Source organism: Panthera leo, chromosome B3 (assembly GCF_018350215.1).
Source record: "Panthera leo isolate Ple1 chromosome B3, P.leo_Ple1_pat1.1, whole genome shotgun sequence".
NCBI lineage: Eukaryota > Metazoa > Chordata > Mammalia > Carnivora > Felidae > Panthera > Panthera leo.
Genome location: NC_056684.1, coordinates 96,679,709 through 96,703,386, shown reverse-complemented (window position 1 = coordinate 96,703,386; position 23,678 = coordinate 96,679,709).

Genomic DNA, 23,678 nt, shown 5'->3' with positions numbered 1-23,678 from the left:
CTAGGACTCTAACTTCAAGGAAGCACTTGTCGTTAGATACTTGAGTGTGTCTATTTCTCTTTGGACAGCATAAAATATTTAACTATGATAACTGCTGAGGGGACAAGTTCCTCCACCTGTCTCTTTCAGTCACTTCTGTGTTAAGGGCTCTCAGACCACCTTCATGTTTCATGATTTGCCAGGACTCCAAGAACTCAGAACTGGTGTCGTGCTGATGGTTTATTGCAGGGGAAGGGTACAGATAAAAACAACATGGGTTAAAAAGGAACATGGGCAAAGTATAAGAGAAACCAGATGTAAGCTTCCAAGTGTCCCTTCCTAATGGAGTTGCACAGAGATGTGCTCAATTCTCTCAGCATCAGTGTGCAACAACATGTGTTCGTGTTGTCAACCAGAGAAGCTCACATGGAGCCTTGGTGTCCAGGGTTTTTATTTGAGGTCAGCCACATAGGAATGGAGCAGCACCTGTGTGACAGATCTTATTTATTCACAGGCTAGCTCCCTCTCCCTTGACACCTAGAGGTCAAACTAATACAGCAACTGCGGAGGCCTCAGGCAAACCAAAGCAGGCATTCACCATAAGTCACAATGTTAGCATAAGCTATCTGATCAAACTGAGAGAGGGTAGCCAAAGGACTCAGGAATGCAAAGACAGTCTTAGAAGGTGGGATATTCCAAGACATCTGAGGTTATCTGCCAGGAGCTGGTCAAGGGCCAGTTCTCCTAAAGACAGGCCTTTCTTTGGAATATACAGGCTTTGAGGGACCAGGCCTTGATGAATTATCCCTGTACTGCACAACCTCTGACCCCAAATTTCTGAGAGGCTAGTGTCATATATCGATCACAAAACCAAACAAAACAGAACGTACATTCAACTTTTGCACTCATCTCCCACCTCCACCTCTCATTTCTTTCTTTCTTTCTTTTTTTTTTTTCTTCAATCCTAAATCACCTTTCTTCAAATCAAGCAAGGCAGCCTTTTTACCTAGTTATGCTCTGGCTCTTCAGAAAAAATTGTGGCTTTATTTTAGTCATAACCCATAAGAGGAGAGAGATAATATTTATGTATATTTTCCATTATCAGAATAAGGATAATTTAAATATCACTGGAAACACTTGCTCTGCATGACAACAGTGCTGGATAACTTTGAAAGAATAATGTTAATTGTTGAGCACACATTTAGAGATAGTAATTTCTTCTTGCTTATGTATCTTTCTTTTTCTGAAGTAAAATTTTCATCTGCTCCCAATGAGAGCTTTCACTTACTTTGCATAAGGAAAATTGCAATTTTGCTAAACAGTTATCCTAAATGTGGCAACTTAGAAAGTTATAATAGAAATGAGTTGGAAGTATAAAGGCAGCCCACTGCCTCCAAGTAGGGGTAGTGTAAAGTGGGATGTATATGCAGACATTGTTGACTAGAATTAGAAGGAGTTGCTATTAACTCACTGGCAAAACACATGTTTCTCAAGCCAAACACCTTAATGATGGTTCCAGAGATGACAGCTTCTGAAAATCAAACAAACAAAAATTATCTCTATTTTACAGTAGTAGAAAGCAGGCTTTGTGTATGTGTATGTGCGTGTACGCTTAAGGTAGAGCGGAGTAACTTACCAGACAGATCCTGATTAAAATCACCTTGGCACTTACTTTTGGGAACCAGCAAAAAAATTCTCTCCTGTTGTAGAGAAGCAATGGTCTGGCTGATGGGCAGAGCTGGCTCTCAAACAAAAATCCAGGCCTCATTTCTTAGGAGCACAGTCAATTTAATTAACCATTCCCAGGTTTTTAAAAAAAAATATGTTGAGGGGATATGTGAAATAGGTGAAGGAGATAAAGAGGTATAAACTTCCAGGTATAAAATAAGTCATGGGGATGAAAATCAGTATAGAGAATACAGTCAATAATATTGTAATAATTGTATGGTGACAAATGATAACTATGCTTATCATGATGAGCATTTTGTAATGTATATAATTGTCAAATCACTATGTTGTATACTTGAAACTAATGTAATACTGCATGTCAACTGTACTTCAATTAAAAATAAAAAAAAGAGGGGTGCCTGGGTGGCTCAGTTGGTTAAGTGACCAAATCTTGATTTTGGCTCAGTTCATGATTATTAGGTTCGTGAGTTCTAGCTCTGCCTCGGGCCTGTGTGCTGACAATGAGGAGCTTGCTTGGAATTCTCTCTGTCCCTCTCTGTGCCCCTTCCCTACTCACTCTGTCTCTCTCTGTCTCTGTCTCTCTCTCTCAAAAATAAATAAACTTCAAAAATGTCAAAACTAAAAAAGGTAACAAAAAAATAGATAATGACAAAGCAGTGTAATAAATTCATTCAAACAGCAACAAAAAGAGTATTATAGACTCTGGAGGAAGCTTTTAGGTTTTACTATTCTTTTGTAACTTTTATTATCAGTACTTATCAAAGTCTCAAGAATTGTATTAAATAATTCAAAAAAACCCCTGATATTATGGTACTGTTTTCTGATTCTGAGAGTTGGTCATCAATCCAGTTCTTCAAGGGTTAAGATAAAACTGTATTCATTGAGTTGTTTACTAGGACTGAGAAGAAGGCTCACCTAGACATTCAGGGAAAAAAAAATATGTCCCAGAGAGTTCAGAGGCTTTTAAGGGACTGTATTTAAAGAGAAATCCTAGGGCTAGCATAAGGACATGATTGCTTAAGCTCTAACACAGTTTCAGGCCCTAAAGACCATACAAACAAGCAGCGTCCTAAAGCTTTACAACCTCTAGAAGGGGACTCCTCTTCCACGGCCCTCTCAGATATTGCCATGAAGGTCCATGGACAGCAGAAGTCTTCCATGTGAGTATTGTAGAGAGAGTCAGCCAGTGAAGGAACTCACTTTACCATTGAGGCAGTGAGTCTTTGCTATCTTTCTCCAACAGAATGGGCAATGCTGTCAACAGCTAACCATTGAATATTGCCCCTCTCCCCTCCTTTCTCAAATGGATGCCATTTGTCATTATTCTGTTTTTTTCTATGCAAATAGAGGTTAGTTTAATCAATTGGCCATAGATTGCTAGATCTTGAGGAATCTCATCCAAATCTATTGGGAAAGTATGCATAATATTCAGAAATTCTGAGAATTTGGATCATGTCCTCTGGGAAAAGAGTTAATGTATTGATTGTATGTGAATATTTGCATTATGCTAAGTTACATAATTTAAATTTATATGTATGAGAAAAAGGATTGCAATATGCTTGAAGGTTAAGGGTGATGAATGTAATAGATATCTCCTGGTTTTCTTCACTCAGAATCCATTTCCTTCTTTCTCTAAAAAGATAATACCCTGCATGTATGTGGCAGGTAGAGAGGACCATTCTGTGTTATAGCAGACAGAGCTTAATCTGTCTCCTCTTTCTATCAAAGGTGCAGGTAGTAAATCCATGCCTGAATAGTCATGTTCCTGGCCATAGAACTTGTTCAGCAAAGGGCATACAACCCCAACCAGAGCTTTGGGGAAAATACTCTCTTCAGGCTGAGTTTGCTAAACTCTAAAGGTGTGATACTTGGGCTGCTGATGACCATTATGCTCCCACCAGGCCCATCTCCTTTCTATAGCATCTGGAGATGTCATGTGAGCACTTTTATCTAGCTATATTTCAAGCCAGATCTCCCTCTCAACATTTTGGTTGTGTATACCAGTGATTTCTCCTTTTTCCTTAAGGTAGTTTGAACTGGTTTCAATCTCATGCAACTGGAAGAGTCCTGGCAAGTACAAAATTGGGTCTTGACTGATCTCTGAAGGTGTTTCCTTTACTCAGAGTGAGGTGATACTACCTACTTGGTAGGATTGTTCTGGGAATAAAAAATGCAATATATACATTAAGGCTATAATTTGAGGATCATTTAATACTATGTTCTATGCAGACATATATTCTCTGGCTGGTATTTCTTTCTTGTGTTCCAGGATTTAACAATACAGTAGCCCTCTTTTTTAAGACATCCTTTCATTAATCATCTGTCAAACAGAGCTATCTGAGGATAACTTGTTTGCTCTTTTGTCACAGACTACTTTGCCTTCAGCTTTCACAGCTCATATATAGTATCTATAATTTTGATATAGATATATCTCCAATCTAATGATGTAGAACTTGGGGGAAGGACCTCAAATCCAAAGTACTTAACTTGCTGTTACCAGATTCTGTGAAGAAAAATCGATGACAATCATCTAGTTAGGAACAAAGATTAAGATTGCATGGTGAAATACATTTACTTAGAATGTCAGAAGCCAGCCAAGAGATAGTTCCACAGCCCTGTAAGCCATCTATGATCTCAATTAAATCCCCTAAAATTTCAGGAAAGGAATAGTTTTTATCCTGTCTTAAGCTATAATTTGAGAGCACCATTGTTGAATCTTGACACCAATAATAACAGTCTGGATTTTCCATTTTCCCTCCTCTTGAATCCAAACTACTACTTCAATGGCCAACATGCTCTAAACTCCAAGAATTAATTGTGTGTATGCTTGCACATGCGTGCGCGCGCGTGTGTGTGTGTGTGTGTGTGCATGTGCATACTTTGACCTTGGAAACAAGTTTATATTATAGAATATCTGGTAGGGGAAAATATTAGGAAGAAGTTGCAGTAACACACATTTTTGTGTACTCAACTTTGGTATTAGACAATTGGAAAGTCATTCCATAGTGAAGATCTAAAGGGATGTGGTACATGACCAGTAAAACTTGATTGGGAAAGGGAATCAGAAAGAAGTCTGAGCATGGGATGTTGATATGAGGGTTAATCTATGCAGGGTCAGGGATCAGCATGCAGTGTCAGAGTGCCTTGGGGTAGTGGGATGCGATGGAAGGAAGAGGGAGGATGAAACTTGACTAACTTCAACATTCTTGTGAGGAGCAGATTTGAGTGATGCGATGATCAAGTGGGTCCTCTGGCCCAAAGGTGTCCAGTGAGTAGCCCTTTAGTGAGCTTTGCAGTAGGCAGTTCCAGGCTCGGTGCCCATTTGCACTATCATAGGACTCCAGGTGGCAGCTAGAATGCATTATGTTTCTTGATACTGTTTTTCTAATTCTTTAACCAGTCTGACCCTGAATACCAGCCATGACTTCAGACTTTATTTCTTTTTATGTTTAGTAGCATTTTTTATTTAGCTCAAAGATACCCTCTTTGGATTACCTTTTTGAGGTGTTTGGATGACTTTGGGAAACTGTTCAAGTTAAACACCCCATATTTCCCAAGAGAAAGCCTACCTTCACTATTTCTTTGTGGTCAATCAGGGATCCAGGCCAACAGAGGCTCCACCATTTTTAAATTATGGCTTCCAAGGCTACACTGATCATTTCTCTTCTGGTCTACTGGTAGGAAGGGAAAACACTGGATATCCAGGATTATAGAATTCCTCTTAAGCGTGAGATGCAGAAATTGTGCATATGAATCTTGCTCCCATGCTATTTGTGAGAATTTACTTATATGCCCTCTCCTCATTGCAAGGGAAGCTGAAAAACACAGTCCTTACCTATGGCCCAGCCACAACTCTCTCACTATAGAAGAAGAGAAGAACAGATTTTGGTGGATACCTAACCGTCTCTTCCATGGATAAGTTTATATTAATTCCTTGAAACTGTCAAGGAGAACCATATATTATTTCATAAGCTCCTTTTTCTCCTTGACTTTCAGAAAACTTGAAACTAAATTTAGTAATTCTAATAAGTCTTATTCTAGTAAGCCATTTTCACTTTTTGATATGTTTATTCATTACTATGAACTGGTTTTTGATCTCCCTTTTAACTTTTAATGGTCTTGTCTATCATACGTTTTAATATTTTGAGTCATCTCCAATCCTTTTAGGAAGCAGGTAGAATATAAATAATAAATGGAATAATGCAATGCAATAAGGAACCTGTCCAAAGAGCAACTAATGTAAGAAGACTAAAAATGTAAGTATGTTTGGTAAATTCAAATTGATGAGCTGCAGAAGTGTGGGTAGAAGAATTCCTTTGGAGGGTGTTGTGGCATTTCTTACATTCATGAGATGGACAAACATTGGTAGCATATATCCAAGCAGTCTAACAATTTAGGAAAGGGGAGACTCTGTTTCTGAGAGGCAAAGATGTCTATCAGTATATAAGCACCTTATCCCATAATCCACAAGAATTACTCTGTATATTTCAGAGTATAAGAATGAGTTATTCCGTATGTCAGCAATCACTATCAGGATTAGAAAAAAACAACAACTCAGTGCCATTTGCAATGACATGAATGGAGCAAGAGAGTATAATACTTTGTGAAATAAGTCAGTCAGAGAAAGACAAATACCATATTTCACTCATATGTGGAACTTAAGAAACAAAACAAATGAACAAAGGGAAAAAAGAGGGAGAGATAAATCAAGAAACAAACTCTTAACTATAGAGAACAAACTAATATGTACCAGAGGGGAGGAGGGTTGGGGGGATGGGTGAAACAGGTGATGGGGATTAAGGAATACACTTGTTGTGATGAGCAGTGGGTAATGTATGGATATGTTGAATCACTATATTGTACACCTGAAACTAATATTACACTGTATGTTAACTAACTGGAATTAAAATTAAAACTTAAAAAGACAAAAAAAAATCATGTAGGACACAAGGGAATGTCCTGGTTGATCTGACCATCAGTGTTGGGGATTTAATAAATCAGTAGTTGTTATCATGGGGGGGAAAAACTCAGTGCGCTTTGAGTACCTGATATGTGCCTAGCACTCTGCTCATCTCTATGGTATATATAAAACATGAGTTCCACCCTTAAGGATCTTACACTCTTATAATCCCGAGAGACATAATACATTATAGTGCAAAGTATTTTCTTTGTAAATCCTGTCCCTAGCCCAGTGCATGGCACAGAGTAGACTTTCAACAACTAATGCTGAATGAATCAGTGGTATTAGGATGTCATTGAATGCTAAGCTGAAACTTGAAATAGGTCTCAGAAATACGCAGCATTTCTACTGATGCTCTGTATTCCAAGGTTTTGCTTGTGTGCACTAAGAAAAACTAAAATCTGGCCACTAATTTGACAGGGGAGCTCACAGTAAAACTCTGTTTAATAGCCTCTTCTAGATTTGTCATTGGACATGCCTATTCACTATGCTTGTTGTAACTGTGTGAAAATGTGTGCCCTATTCACATAGCAGCCCCTTTTCTAGGCATTTTGTGACAATGTGTAGACACCTAAGATGTGTGGGTGTCTTGGACTTTGGATAACAAAAGAATTAAGCTTTTAACATTATCTACCCACAGGCATTTATTAGAAGGTATGCATAACATTTTCTTAAGTTATGAGCTTTGCAAAATTACCCATACTTTCAGCATTTTCCATCTTTGTTGGTGGTTGTTTATCTTTGTTTATTATGCCTACCTTCTGTCATATTTAAAAAAAAAACTGTCAAATTCACTAAGAAGGCACTTGAGTTATATATGAAATCTGATGTTTGTTTATATTGCTAGCTATATGCTTATAACTAATGTTTCCAAACATGTGTTCATAATATTGTTCTTACATGTACACACAGAACATGGTCTAATGGTTGCTTATTGGAAATGACAGAGCATTTCAACTTTCAGTCTCTGACATCTTTACCAAATGGCTTTGGGCTGATCATTTTTTATCCTTTGGTGACAATCAGAACAATTTTTCATTTTATATGGCATTGTTTTATATGGCATTGTTTCATTTGATGATCTAACTAACGTTTGGGGAATATTCTGAACTGGTAGGGGGGAGTTAAGAAATATAATTAATGATACTAGTATTGCTATGCACAGTAATCACTAAATTCTGTACCCAAAACCAATATTACACTGCATGTTAAGTAACTGGAATTTAAATAAAAATTTGGAGAAAAAACAAACAGAACAATAACAAAAAAAACCCCTCCCCCCTCAAAAAACAAACAAACAAACAAACAAACAAACAAATGCATTGCTTCCTGCTCCATTGTTTAGCAGATAGCTAGCTCATCTTGGTAGTCAAGGTCCATGATCTTTTCCAGTGCAACCACTCCTTTAGTTTTTTCCTAGTCCCCTGGAATCAGAAAGCTGAAGTGACAAAAGACAAGATGGTGAGCAAATATGTAGCCCTTGGCAGAAACTTCCTACAGTCTTACCCCGCCCTGCCAACACACACTGCAGGACCAGGACCTTGACCAGCCAGTGGTAGTAAGCACATATCTTACAAGTAGGTCATTGGGAAAAATGGTTGGAATTGTCAATTCTATTTTTACCCCTTGGATTATAGATGTATATATATATATATATATATATATATATATATATATATATATATATGTATATGTATATGTATAGATGTGTATTCTAGCCTTTGGGGATACAGCCCCACATATCAGCCATTGCATCTCAGATGATAACTCAGTTTGAAGGGTTATACCCTAAATTAATAGGCCACCACTATTCCATTCTATTAGGTTAGCTACTTCTGGGTGATGGAATCCATGGTAAGACCAGTAGCTTCTATTGTCTTCTGTCATCTATTACACTTCCTTAGCCTTAAAATAGGCCCCTTGGTCAGAGATAACATTGTTGAGGGGGCATTTTAGGGTTTTATTCTAGGCTCTTCCTATCATAATGCCTTATTCCACAAGTCAGGGTATGTCTGTTCCATTATAAAATATGAAAATAAGAATTAACTACAACCTGGTTATAAAACCCATTAGACAAATTATCAGAAACACTGGGGCAACACTTCATTGATCAATTGGTTTCCATAAGCTTTGATCTCTAAACAGAGGACCATGGAATTTTGGGTTCCCAGATATTGCTCAAGCCTCATATCTAACTGTTCTTGAAAAATGTGATTATTCCCCATCCCTCAGTACATAGTTACCTTGGAAAATGACAACATGTCCCTTTGGAGAAGAATCAGGATGATATTTACAGCATGTACTCCTTGTAGCATTGACAGATCCTTCCTCAGAGGACCTGGTCTCCACATCAATCGGTAGCCTCTGTGAACTGACATATCTAGGAACCACACAAGGGAACCACATTTTTCTATTGTGGTAGCTGATGTCTGCTGGCCAGCTCTCAATTTTTTATTTATTATACAGGTTAAGATATATCGTAAACCTTGTCTGGTGTCCATCTATTTTGCCAGGAACTCCCTGATATCTTAACTATTGCCAGAAGTGTTATATAAGAAGTTTCTGATAAAACTACTATCTTTCCTAAATACATTTCTAGGGACTTGGTGGATGGTTCCATTTACTTAAGGACCATAGAAGAAGGAGTTTGAGGAGCAGATGATGAGTTTAGTTTTGTTCATCTTGAAATCTGATATCATGCAGGTGAAGCTGAATATCTGGGTCTGGTCTTAGATGAGGGTCTGGGCTTACGGTGAAGATTTGAGAGCCATTTGGATATAAGAGGTAGTTGAAATGATGGAAGTGAAGGCTATAATCCAGAGAAAGATCGAGGTTTCTTTTTTAAAATTTTTTTAACGTTTATTTATTATTGAGAGATAGAGAGACACAGAGCATGAGCAGGGGAGGGGCTGAGAGATGGAGAGAGACAGAATCTGAAGCAAGCTTCAGGCTCTGAGCTGTCAGCACAGAGCCCAACATGGGGCTCGAACTCACAAACTGCAAGATCATGACCTGAGCCAAAGTTGGACACTTAACTGACTGAGCCACCCACACACCCCAAGATTGAGGTTTAAGAAAATAAAAGATTAAAAAAACCCCAAGCTTATAAATAACTCCCATTGCATTCTCAATCACAGAACCTCTTTTTCACTTTGATTAAAAATCAACTCTCTTGTAAGGATAGCACTTCGGCAGCACTTTCCTCAAGCTTATGGTCTTTGTCACTATGATTCCTTATGCCAAGGGTTCTAGAATATTCTCAAGATCCCCATTGCTGCTTTCCTCTTAACTGGATCACCTTCAAGAGCTCATTATTATCATTACTTTCTGACCTTCATTCATGGAAGGCGTTCTTTTCTACCTCAATTCTACTATCAGCATGTGTTCATTTGAGTCATGCAAAAACATAGCCTTAGTGGTAGATTGTATTACTGTTCACTCATGTTTGGTGTTCTCTTACTGGTGATCCTTCCTGTGGAAGAATTATACATCTCTGCTCTGTGGAACTGAGCATATGGACATACGACTTAATTTGGCCAGGAAAGTGTGAAAAGAAGTGATGAGTGTCAGTTCTGAGGAGAAGCTTTGAAGTTTACCATACTGTCTTCACCTCCTTCCAGGAAGACTGGTAATGTTCCAGATAGGGGTTGCTTGGTCACCATGTGGTATAGTATAACAGAGCAGGGTTTTTCTCTGATCTGAGATGTACAGGTAGTCTGAATAAGAAAGAGAGCATTATTGTTATAAATTAGACATTTGGGGGTCATTTGTCATTGCAGTATAAACGATCTAATACCTTCTCAGAATGTCCAGATTACTTCAATTCCAATAATTTATTCTTTTAAAAAAAGTTTATTTATTTATTTTGAGAGAGAGAGGGGAGAAAGAGAGCATGAGCAAGTGGAGAGAGAGGGAGAGAGAGAATCCCAAGCAGGCTCCATGCTCTCAGTGCAGAGAACGATGTGAGGCTCAATCTCACAAACTTTGAGATCATGGCCTACGCTGAAATCAAGAGTCAGAATCTTAACTGATTGAGCCACCCAGGTGCCCCATCAATAATTTACTCTTAAGGCCACATGCAGATGTTTATCAATCTCTGGAATAATTCCAGCTCTAAAATGTTAAATGTTGATACATGAATCTGGAGCCACTAGCCTTTTGTTCTATCTCTCTCACTTTTTTACTTTACACTTGATTTGGGACCTTGTACCACTTGACATATACTCACACTGGCCTTCTTCAGCCACTATTATTGTGAAATTTTGGTTAGGATTTCACCAAATTTCTGAAGGTACAACCTGGCAGCATCTCATCATGTGTTCCACTTTGCATACACCTCACTTTCTGCTCCAAGGCTTCTCTGATGCTGCAGCATGGGATGTTTTCTGGAACCTGTTTGGCACTCATGCATGAGCAAATTGGAAATGTGACAGTTCGTGCTCATGGGATCACCCTTGACAAATGCCATCTGAAAGTGCATGGAAAATCCTTTACCCTCTTGTTCCATGGGTGAGCAGTTATGGACACATTTCATAGTTCTCTGAAGATCAAATAGGGTCAAGCACCTGTTATCTGTTATCAACAGCTAACTTGATTACACAACCCAATATTGACTTTCCTTTCTTGCCTGTTTAACTCTCCCAGATCCTCATTCCGGTTCCCCGGAATTTCTTAAACTGTCTACATACAAGCTTTTGTTTGAGGCTCTGCTTCCAGGAAACACAGACTATGCTAAGCTCTCTAGGTTATCCATTTTCCTCTTAGTGCACTGCCCACTTGTGGCTTCAGTTCCTCCAACTACTGCCTAGGAGTATGTGGTATATTACTCCATCCATTCTCTTTCAGCATTCTTAACATCGAAGTTTCCCTGTATTTCTACCAGATCCATTCCTCTGTGACTTATAACCCAGTTCTATCCTTAATCGGGTTCTCTTCTATTTCTCCGCATCATCTTTTCCAAACATTTACCACACTCTTCAAAATACCTACCTTGCTTTTTCTCTCAGCAAACTTTCTTTCTCATATAGACCAAAAATGTGTCTGTAAAGACAGTGTATGCCTCGTTGAATTACATCTTCATTCACACCAATTCATCTGTGTCTGTTCTACCACTTGGTTTCCCTCTAATCTAGAAAAGATGTCCCTTCTGATATCTAAGACTAATTAATAATGCTTCCATTGGTGGTCTTAATTTCATCAATGTTGGGTCTTGTTTCATTGTTTATTCTCTTCTCTATTACTTACCACACTTCAAAGTATAGATATGGCTAAACACTCCAGCTGAAGAAACCCTCATAGACACTGTCCTTCCATTTGTTATTATTTCTTTCACTACAAGGCTTTTAAAATGATGTCCCACAGTTGCTGTGTCTTTTTAGGAACCACTCTCTGTAGCCCTTTGTAGTCTCTGGTTCCAGACCCACTATCCCACTGAGTTTGTTAAGCAGTGGGGTAATTGACTCAGGTCAATTATCTTATAAAAGACAAATTCAAAACTTTTTTTTCTGGTTTGTTTGTTTACACTTAACATCAGCTTTCATAGCATTTATCGATGGTGACCTTTTTCTTCTTGAAAATCTCTTTTCCCAAACCATCAGAGATATCACTGTACTCTGGCTCTATTTCCAGCTCTCTGAGGTTCCTTCTTCATATCCTTTCTTTCTCAAGTCCATATTTTCAGTAATATTCACCTCCTTTTGACCAAATTTCATGTTACTAAGTCAGCTACTGATTATAATGTGGCTTCCCAAGTAGGCTTGCCTACAGGGAGAGAATGCATTGATCAAAAGATTTTAAGTAGACTTGAAGGTTTGTTATAATCACCATTGTAATGCAATTAATTGCTGTTCTAATTTATTTATTGGTCTCTCATTTAACTGGTAAGGATGACTCATCCTCCTTGAGACTGCTAATATCTTTGAACTTTACTGATAGGGAGCAGATGCCGAGACATGGTGGCCATAGCACAGCGTTGTCACTCCATGAGGTCCACACAACCAACTGATCTACTGTGGGAAGGAGCATGTCTATCTCATTTCTCTATAACTGCAATAGTCCAGTCAGAGAAATAAAGCAGAAGCTCTAGGGACCATGTGGGCTTAAAAATGAATTATCAAGGACTGATGTACTGTGGGGCCAAAGAGATTCTTTTAAAAAATGCAGGTACAAGTGAAATATAAAAATCTCCATCTCATGGGCTCTAAGGATACCTTCCCTAGAAGATGATGTCTAGTACAGTGCCTGGTTTTAGAAGACACTATACTAATAAATAGTTATTGACTGAATAATGGAAGATTCTTTATTTAGAAATTTAAACTTTTGTCTGCATGTAGACTTCTTTAAAATTAAGAGTACAATATCCACATTCCATTTAAGTGGATGCTTTAATGACTACCAGAAAGCATACATCATAGGTTTAAATGCTTCCCTGAGATGCCATTATAAAACATGTAATTTTTAGTCTTTCTAACATACGCTAAGTATCCCTTTCCTTATACAATTTTAGGAAGAAACCTGCTTTTGTTTCTTTGGGTTTTGATATTGGTGACTGGGGTATTTCATATGACTTGAGGATAACTAGCTTAAATTGTAGAAAATATTGAATTCCTGGGATTGTGAAAAGACAAATTACTTTGGCATGTTAGAATAATAGTAAAAAATAAAGTTATATCTATTAAAGGCATAATTGATAAATTCTAGCTGGGATATTTGATTTTGTACTCTATGACAGAATAACATATGGGAAAGTTTGAAAACAAGTATAATAATTGTCTTTTATAGATGTTATATCCACATGTTTTTGGCAGATCTCATATTGGCTATAAAAAGAAAAGTAATAGTACAGTAACAAGGCAAGTTGAAAGCTTTCCTCTGAGAATATTGATGACTCATCTTTTTATTGCTAGATTTAAGATGATGAACACTTGTTTTGAAAAATGTGATTTTTTTCTCTATTGCTATGTTTAATTAAATGCAAAAATCCTAGAGTGGAGCAACCTTTAAGACTGCAAATTTAAACTCATAAAAGTCAGATAATGGAAAAGTGAAGGTTGTGATAGCAATGTTAACTCATCCATTGCACATAGGTTGCATTTTGCATGACTAATTAGGTGATTTAAGAAAGGGTGATGCTGTGAGGTATCATTCCTCCCTCCACTTAAATCTGTGACTATTTTAAACTAGCCTTTCTATATGCATCATTTAGTAGAGCCAAAAATACTTTTAGCATAATTTAGTGTTAGTATTTCTTTCTGAGAAGTTGTTAGTTTTGAGAATAACCCATGTGACTTGGATCAGGACTAGGGTGGCCAGTTTTTTTTTTCCTGGTATATTTTCTCTGAGTAATGTTGGGAGACTAAAATAATAAAACAACTGATAAATTTCCGTAGTAACTCTTTTGGAATATTTTCTAAGAGACCACAATTAGTAGTCTTTTAGGGATGTCATTGATAAGATTCCTGAGATAGAGGACGTAAGAAGAATCAGTGCCATAGAAACAGTGTGGGTTCTGGGGCCAGACAACCTGGATTTGGATTATGATTCTTCCAGTTAGTAGACATGTGGCTTGAGGTGATTTACTTACTTTTTCTGATTTTGTTGGCTCAGCTATAAAATGGGGCATAAACTCTATGATGCAGAGTGGTTGTGAAGATTAAAGAAATTAAATGGTGGCGAGTTATTTCATTATTATTTCACTATTATTTTCACAGGGAATAGAGTGATAATGATGTTCCAGCAACACTTGGAAATATTTCCTTCTTGCCATCCAAGTACAACTTACTGCCAAATTAGTCTGACATGTTCCCTGATATGATGGACATCTGATGCATTTTGTAGATTGCTGGCCTCATAATTCTCTTCTTGCCTCTCCAATGGCTCTACCTTGATGCATTTTTCATGCTGCTACCATAGTGGTTTTGCTGAAGCACATTTATGATCATTTCACTTCCTTACTTGAAATGCTTCAAAAGATCCCATTGTCTGCAGGATAAAGTCCCACATTTGCCCTCTACTTCTGCCTGGATCCTCCATGTTAGTCTATGTATCTGTGCTTCTCTGCATACACTCTTGCTTTGCTTGGTATGCTTTTACCCATCTCATCCACATGACACAAATTCTCATTCATTTCTAATGACTTACTATGGTGTGAATTCTTCTGAAAGCTTTGATCACCTTAGCCTCAAATAGGTACCTTTCCTGGAACTGGGAAAAGTTTGGTTCTTTAGTATTCTTTTATAGTTTTTATTATTTGTATCATAATTATCTGCCTACTTATCTTAGAAGATATCTTTGGATTAGACATTCTTTTTTAAAAAAATTTTTAATGTTTATTTGTTTTTGAGAGAGAGACAGAGACAGTGCAAGCAGTGTAGGGGAAGAGAAAGAGGGAGACCCAGAATTTAAAGCAGGTTCCAGGCTCTGAGCTGTCAGCACAGAGCCCAACGTGGGGCTTGAACCCACGAACCACGAGATCATGACCTGAGTCGAAGTCAGATGCTCAACTGACTGAGCCACGCAGATGCCCCATAGACATTCTTGATGTTGGTGTCAGCATCTCATTCATTTCATTATCTTCACTGCTGGCAAAATACCCAATAAACAGTAAATGCCCAATAATTGTTCAACTGTAATGCAGATGTCTATATAAGGAGCACCATTGGAATCTCCTGACCTTTGTATTTGACTTCTAGAAACCCCTTGAAAGCATGCTGAGCTCATCTAAAAATATGTTCCAAACAAAACCTTCCTACCATGTATAATATCTTTGGAAGGGGGTGAAGAGTGAAAGCAAGGCAATAGTATATATGTATGAGGTTATTTCTACCATAATGCCACTCAATTTTAAAAGAATAAGTTAGAGGGACCCCTGGGTGGCTCAGTTTGTTAGGCGTACGTCTCTTGATTTAGCTCAGGTCATGATCTCATGGTTTGATTTGTGAGTTCAGGCCCTTCCTGAGGATCTGTGCTGGCAGTGCAGGGCTTGCTTGGGATTCCCTCTCTCCCTCTCTCTCTCCTCCTCCCATGCTTGTGCACACCCTCTCTCTCTTAAAATAAATAAATTAATTTAAAAAATAAAATAAATTAGAACAAATTTGTTGCCTAAGAATGACCGAAAGGCCAATATGAATTATTTCTTTTAGGTTCCTTCTTAAGGAGGATGGACCAAGTTGTGTCAGTCATTATCCTACAACAAAATCATAAGGGACACTATTAATCATTCTTTAATTTTTGAAATCCATATCTTTAAATGCATAATAACAGCTATGATCTCTGCATCTAGCTGAAGAGCAGAGTAAGCCACCTGTCAACCTTATGTCAGGATTTGACACAGGCAATAGAAAAGCTAGTTGGGTGGTCCATTGATGTTAGAGCATTTCCCATTTAGATATAGATAACTTACCTTTAAGTTGTAATGTAAATGCCATGGACAAGGTTTCTTCAAGTAGTGGTCCAGGGAGGCTATTAATTTAATTTTGGGGGTGTGTGTGGAAGGTAGGGTGGGCGGTTCTTCCAACCACTGTCAATTTTCAAAAACAAATTTGTAAGTATTGATTTCAGTTAGACATTTTAAGATCAATTAAACCACAGTTATTCCTCGTTCATTCAGGTTAAGGATCATCTAGGCAAGAAACTTTCGATTAATGAACCAAGACCTTATTGCGAAAATTACAAAGGTGAATTAAACACAGCACCAATTATAAGAATGGTGGGGATGAGGGTGACTGATTTGGAATGACAGTTTCCTCTGTCTAGGCAAGTAGAAAATCTTCTTTTCAAAAAAATACCTGAACCTATGAAATCTTTATGGATTTAAGGGTTTGCCTTCCAATAAATACCGAATTAATTCATTTGTACCTTCAAACTGTTTCCTTATTAAAGAGGTGGAACAAGAGATGTCCTATAAAGATAGAATGTGAGCTTCCTTTATAACTAAAGAGGTTAGCTCAAGATAAGCTGTCTTAACTTTTAAGAAAAGCCACTATTAAATTTTAGATAGAATTTAATATCAAAAAGAGAGCTGATAGAGATCCTAAGGAACAGCAGTTTTATTTTATTTAGAATAACAAGGATCTTCGGAATTTTCTAATGATTTTGTAGCAAATAAAAAACAAAATCAGACGCCCAACTTTATGGATATTTAATAATTAAGTTAAAATTTGAGTTTACAAGCTTTAAGAATAGTCACTTATTTTTGAAAAAAAATATTATTTCTTTGAAAAGCTGTATGTTGAAACACATCAAGCCCTCAGCGGGGTGTATGGTGAGAATGTCTGGAAGTTTTGTGGTAAATTATAGCACAAGCTGGCTGTCTTTGGATGATAGGATAAGAAGAGTTGGTTCTGAAATTGTGAAGATCTGGGATAGTTGGCTTAAGGAAACACCAGAGGTTGATTAACGTCATACTGCAAGCAAAATTTAGAATCCTTCAATGTGGTTTAACACTAAACCTGCTGAAGTAGAATCAATGCACGTTCTGAATTGAGTGACAACATAGATTGGATTTTATCCTATAGCTCTATCTGGAAAACTTTTCATACAAGAGCTCCAGTTTGCTAATGATTTCGGAAGCGCTGACAAGAAGGAATGCATGCAGAGATGGTTTTAAGACAAATAAGGGGCAAAGTTCCTATTTTAAATATTTCACCTGTAGCAAGTGGTGTGTATGCATAGCTAAGAAAACAATTACAGGGGCGTCTGGGTGGCTCAGTTGGTTGAGCGTCCGACTTCAGCTCAGGTCATGATCTCGTGGTTCGTGGGTTCCAGCTCCGTGTTGGGCTCTGTGCTGACAGCTCAGAGCCTGGAGCCTGCTTCAGATTCTGTGTCTCCCTCTCTCTCTGCTCCTCCCCTGCTCATGCTCTGTCTCTCTCTCTCTCTCAAAAATAAATAAGCATTAAAACATTTTAAGAAAACAATTACAGATAAAATAAAATCTCTGTTTAGCTTTCTCATGTCATTATTCTATCTTAGAGTTAAAATTCTCTTGAGTTTTATTTATTCTCCCATGCACAATTTTAATTTTTTTTGCTGTAAAAGATTACACTATTTATTTGTGCATTCATATACCACACTAGGTGTTGGGTTTAGAGCTATCCTTATGGAAGTAATATTCTAGTGGGGGGGCAGATAATAAAAGAAAACATTAAAAAGTGTAGTATGCTAGGTAAGTGATATGTGTTGCAGAGAAAAATAAAGCATGAAAGAAGGATAAGGAGTGCTAAAGGGAGAGCTAATGATATAATTTTTAAGAAGCTGAATAGTCAAGTCCTCATATGAGAAAGCATCATATGAATATAAACCTGGCAAAAACAAGAAAATATGTCATGTGGCTTTCTGGGGGAAAGGATTTCAGCTAAAGAGAACAGCAGGTGCAAAAGTCCTAAAGAGAAAGTATTCTTGGTAGGATCAAGGAGTAGCAAGAAAGCCAGTATGATGGGAGAGGAATAAATGAATAAGAAATGGGAAGAGGTCAGAGAAGGAATAGGGACCCTGACTTATTTCTTATTGTGAAACATCCCAAATAATAGTATTTAAGAAAACACTTGTGGTTACAATTAAAAACTACTTTTTAGATCTTTGTGATAGTGAAGGTTTTTCTCTCAGTGAGATGAAATGTCACTGTGGGGTTTTGAGTGGAGGAGTAACAGAATCATCCTGTCTTTGAACAAGATTTCTCTGATTGCTGATTTGAAAATAGATTATAGATGGAGAAATGTAGAAGCATGAACACCAATCAGGAAGCATTTCAATAGCCTAGGTAACACATGGCGAGGGCTTAGATTTAGGGTGACATAGGAGAGGAGTGAGTAGTGATCAAATTTTGCATATATACTGAGGGTAAGCCTTACTGTTAGAAAAAATCATGGCATCCATTAAGATATATCATTATATACTAGATGTTTCTAATGCCTTTTCCAGTATTCCATGAGGACATGATCCTAAGAGCTACTGGCTTTATATGGAATGGGAGACAAGGGACCTTCCACGTGTTACCCCAAGGGTATCTAAATAGTCTCACAATTCGTCATGGAATGGTAGGCAGAGATTTGGAAAAATAGATATTGCCAGAGGAGATGGTGCTTTATCATTATATAGATGATGTTAGGCTAACTTGTGATGATTTATCCTCTGTGTTTCAAGCAGCAGCAGCATCGTTACAGGCATACTTAAAATCATGAATAGGGGAGTTAAATACCAACAGGGTCCAAGGGCCAGGTCAATCAGTAAAGATCCTGGGCATCATCTGGGCAGGTAAGACAAAAGCAATGCTGAAGATAGTCATTGATAAAATACAGTCTCCACAATTCCCAAAATGGGAAAGGAATTACAGGCTTTTGTTGGTTTATTGAGTTGCTGGAGACCTTTTATCCCCCATGCAGCATATATATTAAGTCCTTTATATGCCTTGGTTAAGAAATGGAAACAATGGGATTGGGGTGTTAACCAACAAGAGTATTTCTTAAAGATAAACAATGGTAGCAAAACAAATACAGGCCAGATGCAAGTCGTGAATTAGATGTAAGTTCATATCCAGAAAGGTTGGGCTGGGGCTTGTGGCAACAACAAAATGGGAAATAAATCCTGTTAGGATTCTGGTCTCAATTATGGAAGGGAACAGAAAACAGGTATTGTCCCATCAAGAAGCAGCTACTAGCTGTGTATCTTGCCCTGCAACAGACAAAGGAATGACTACTGACCTGCTCTTGATGACATGAACCTGTCTGCCAGTAGGAAGAAGCATTAAGGACATGTTCAGCAAACCTAAGAATGCCTCTGCCCAAGTAAGCACCTTGCTTGGCATGTCTCCCTACAACAGAGGAGCACTTAAAATACCAGCCTGCTCTCTCATGAACCACACTCACTACTAGGGCTGGTCACTTATGACTCGGCCCAACTTGCAGAAGTCACTGACATTATGCCTCCTCTCCCCCAGGTAAAGGAAGGGTAGGTTCACTTCCAGTGGACACATGGTACGTTGATGGCAGTTGACAGGGACACCTGCCTATATTTGGTGTTTCTCTGCCATGCAACTGGATTCTGCTGTACTTTGGTTCAAAGAAGGAACTATACACAGTAGTCAGTGGGAAGAATTGAAAGCGGTATGGATTGTGTTGAGGCATGAGCCCAAGCCAATGAATTTGGCCACTGACAGCTCAGCATGTTGTCAGGATCGACCATATGGATGTTGCAACAGCACAAAGAAACCTGGGCCGTATTACATAGACTTCTGTGGGGAGTGGAACTATGGAAAGATATTTGGGATGTATGCATGAAACCTGGTACAGCCGCCCAAGTATGCACACGTGGTGTTCCACTCACTCCCCATCCACACTGCCAGGCACTCGTGAAGCAGATGTTCTAGGCTGGGCATGGACCCTCCTGCTGCAGGAAATGCTGACTCCAACTGATGGAGCAGAAGGGCCCATCATAAATCGGGACACCAAGTTCCCACAATGACTTGGGAAATAGTAAAAAGCTTACATCTGCATTTCAAGTGTCCTGGTCTGCAAGCTGCTAAGAGGAACTGCCTCAGGCACCTGCCCTTGCACCATACCCCGGGGCACCTCCTATTGCATGTCCTATTTCTCGCTGACAAATAGATTACATAGGCCCTTTGCCAGTATTGGAAGGGCACAACTATGCCCTGACCTGTGCAGACAAAACACAGGACTTGTACAAGCCTTTGTCTGTAAAACAGCCAATCAGGTTGCAACTATAAAGGGTTAACAAAATGAGGAGGCATGTATGGAATGCCAACTCAGATAGATAGTGATCAAGTACACATTTTACCGGCTATGGCATCCAAAAATGGGCAGAGGCCCAGGATATATTATGGACTTTCCACCTGCCATACAATTCCACTGCTGTGGGCCTAATTGAAAGGGTGAACGGACTAATAAAAAACACTTCAAAGACTTTGTCGCTAGACAGCTCTCTCAAAGGATGGTCTCCATGACTAACAGAGGTAATTTGACACCTTAATGTCATGCCCACAATAGAACAGACATGAGCACATGAATGCCTAACCAACATCACCAGCTCATTGCTATGAGCTCAGGGACTTGCAGGAGGTTTGAGGCTGCTGGGAAGGAGGACAGACTCATTTTGCAATTGTCACAAGACTGTCCAGCTGGTAAGACTTTAGTTCATTGGAAATTAGCTTGGCATGCCACCTGCCTGCCCCAGGTGGCTTAGTGTCCTAACCCTTGGAACCAGCACTCACATTCAATTTTATTCTTAACACCCTATTCTACACTGGTCAGGGCCCAATGCACATGCAGGTAACGGCTTCTGAACTTCTGATGCTTGGTACGGAGGTAGGGTTGTTAATATGGGTGCTGACCGAAACGACTCTATACAATATAGACACACCCTCTGATGATATTAAGGGGAAAAAATATACGGTATCATCCCCCAGAGAAAATACCTATGTCCATCTTGGCAGAGGATAGGGGTGGACAACAGCCACATAGTTGCTGTGGGTCATTCCCCCTCCCAGTCCCCACTGTCAGTAAGTTTACCCTGAATAAAACACTGTGTAAAAAAGAACAAAGTGACTTGCTTTGTTTTTCAGTCTCCAAGTGCCTTCTGAGTCTGAAGGATACTTCACCTCGTCCACTGTCTGACACAGAAAAAGACAAATACCATAGAATTTCACTTATATGTGGAAACTAAACAAAACAAATGAACATAGAAACAAACAAATAAAAAAACAGACTTTTATTTTATTTATTTATTTATTTATTTATTTATTTTTATTTTTTTTCCAATATATGAAATTTATTGTCAAATTGGTTTCCATACAACACCCAGTGCTCATCCCAAAAGGTGCCCTCCTCAATACCCATCACCCACCCTCCCCTCCCTCCCACCCCCATCAACCCTCAGTTTGTTCTCAGTTTTTAAGTCTCTTATGCTTTGGCTCTCTCCCACTCTAACCTCTTTTTTTTTTTTTTTTCCTTCCCCTCCCCCATGGGTTTCTGCTAAGTTTCTCAGGATCCACTTAAGAGTGAAAACATATGGTATCTGTCTTTCTCTGTATAGCTTATTTCACTTAGCATCACACTCTCCAGTTCCATCCACGTTGCTACAAAAGGCCATATTTCATTCTTTCTCATTGCCACGTAGTATTCCATTGTGTATATAAACCACAATTTCTTTATCCATTCATCAGTTGATGGACATTTAGGCTCTTTCCATAATTTGGCTATTGTTGAGAGTGCTGCTATAAACATTGGGGTACAAGTGCCCCTATGCATCAGTACTCCTGTATCCCTTGGGTAAATTCCTAGCAGTGCTATTGCTGGGTCATAGGGTAGGTCTATTTTTAATTTTCTGGGGAACCTCCACACTGCTTTCCAGAGCGGCTGCACCAATTTGCATTCCCACCAACAGTGCAAGAGGGTTCCCATTTCTCCACATCCTCTCCAGCATCTATAGTCTCCTGATTTGTTCATTTTGGCCACTCTGACTGGCGTGAGGTGATATCTGAGTGTGGTTTTGATTTGTATTTCCCTGATAAGGAGCGACGTTGAACATCTTTTCATGTGCCTGTTGGCCATCCGGATGTCTTCTTTAGAGAAGTGTCTATTCATAAAACCAGACTTTTAAATATAGAAGACAAACTGATAATTGCCAGAGGGAAGGCGGATGGGGGTAGGTGAGATAGATCAAGGGGATTAAGGGGCACAAACTTCCAGTTATAAATTAGTAAGTCATGGAGATGGAAAGGACAGCCTAGGGAATATAGTCCATGATACTGTAGTAATATATAGAACTATTGTACAAGAATGTTGTACACCTGAAACTAATATAACATTGTGTCAATTATACTTCAAGCAATCAATGAATCAATCAATAACTTATGGAGATGAAGAAAGAATACAACATAGAGAATATAGTCAATAAATTTTAATAATGTTGTATGGTAACAGATGGTGGCTATACTTATGGTGAGCATTGAGGAGTATGTAGAATTGTTGAGTCAATATGTTGCATTTCTGCAACCAATATAACATTGTATGTTAATCATACTTTAGTAGAAAAAGGAGTTTGGTTTCAGTACACTAACAACATATAATCAAAAAGAGAAGTTAAGAAAACATTTCCATTTATAGTAGCATCAAAAACAATAAAATACTTAGGAATAAATTTAACCAAGGAGGTGAAAAACCTGTACACTAAAAAATATAAGACATTATAAAAGAAATTGAAGGCACAAGTGGAAAGATAGTCCACGTTCGTAGATTGGAAGAAAATTAAGGTTAAAATTAAAGCAGTCCACAGAATCAATGTGATCCCTATCAAAATTCCAGAGGCATTTTTCACAGAAGTAGAAAAACACTATTCTAAAATCTTATAGATCCATTCTATTTCTTCCGATTTTATTTAGTTGCTTATCAAAAATAATATACCAATATATTTGATAAATATTTGATAAACATCCTTTTATGATTTCAATGTTAAGTAAACAGATATTTTATGTTTTCAAATTTTAAACTTGTTTTATTATTTATCCTTTTTATTATTTATTTTAAGAAACTCTTCCCTATCTTGAAGCTGTAAAGATATTTTCCTAGTCTTCAAAATATATATATATATATATATATATATATATATATATATATATATTTTTTTTTTTTTTTTTTAAATTTCGTTGACTATTCTTTATGGGGAAGTTCTTTTTTTTTTTTTTAAAAAAATTTTTTTTAACGTTTATTTATTTTTGAGACAGAGAGAGACAGAGCATGAATGGGGGAGGGGCAGAGAGAGAGGGAGACACAGAATCGGAAGCAGGCTCCAGGCTCTGAGCCATCAGCCCAGAGCCCGACGCGGGGTTCGAACTCACGGACCGCGAGATCGTGACCTGAACTGAAGTCGACGCTTAACCGACTGCGCCACCCAGGCGCCCCTTCAAAATATATTTTTTATCCTTTATTTTACATTTAGACCTTTATTCCTCCTGAAAATTATTTTTGTAATTTCTGCAAACTTTTTTTTGCAGAATTTTTATTTATTTTTTTTCAGGAACCTAGTTTTATTTATTTATTTT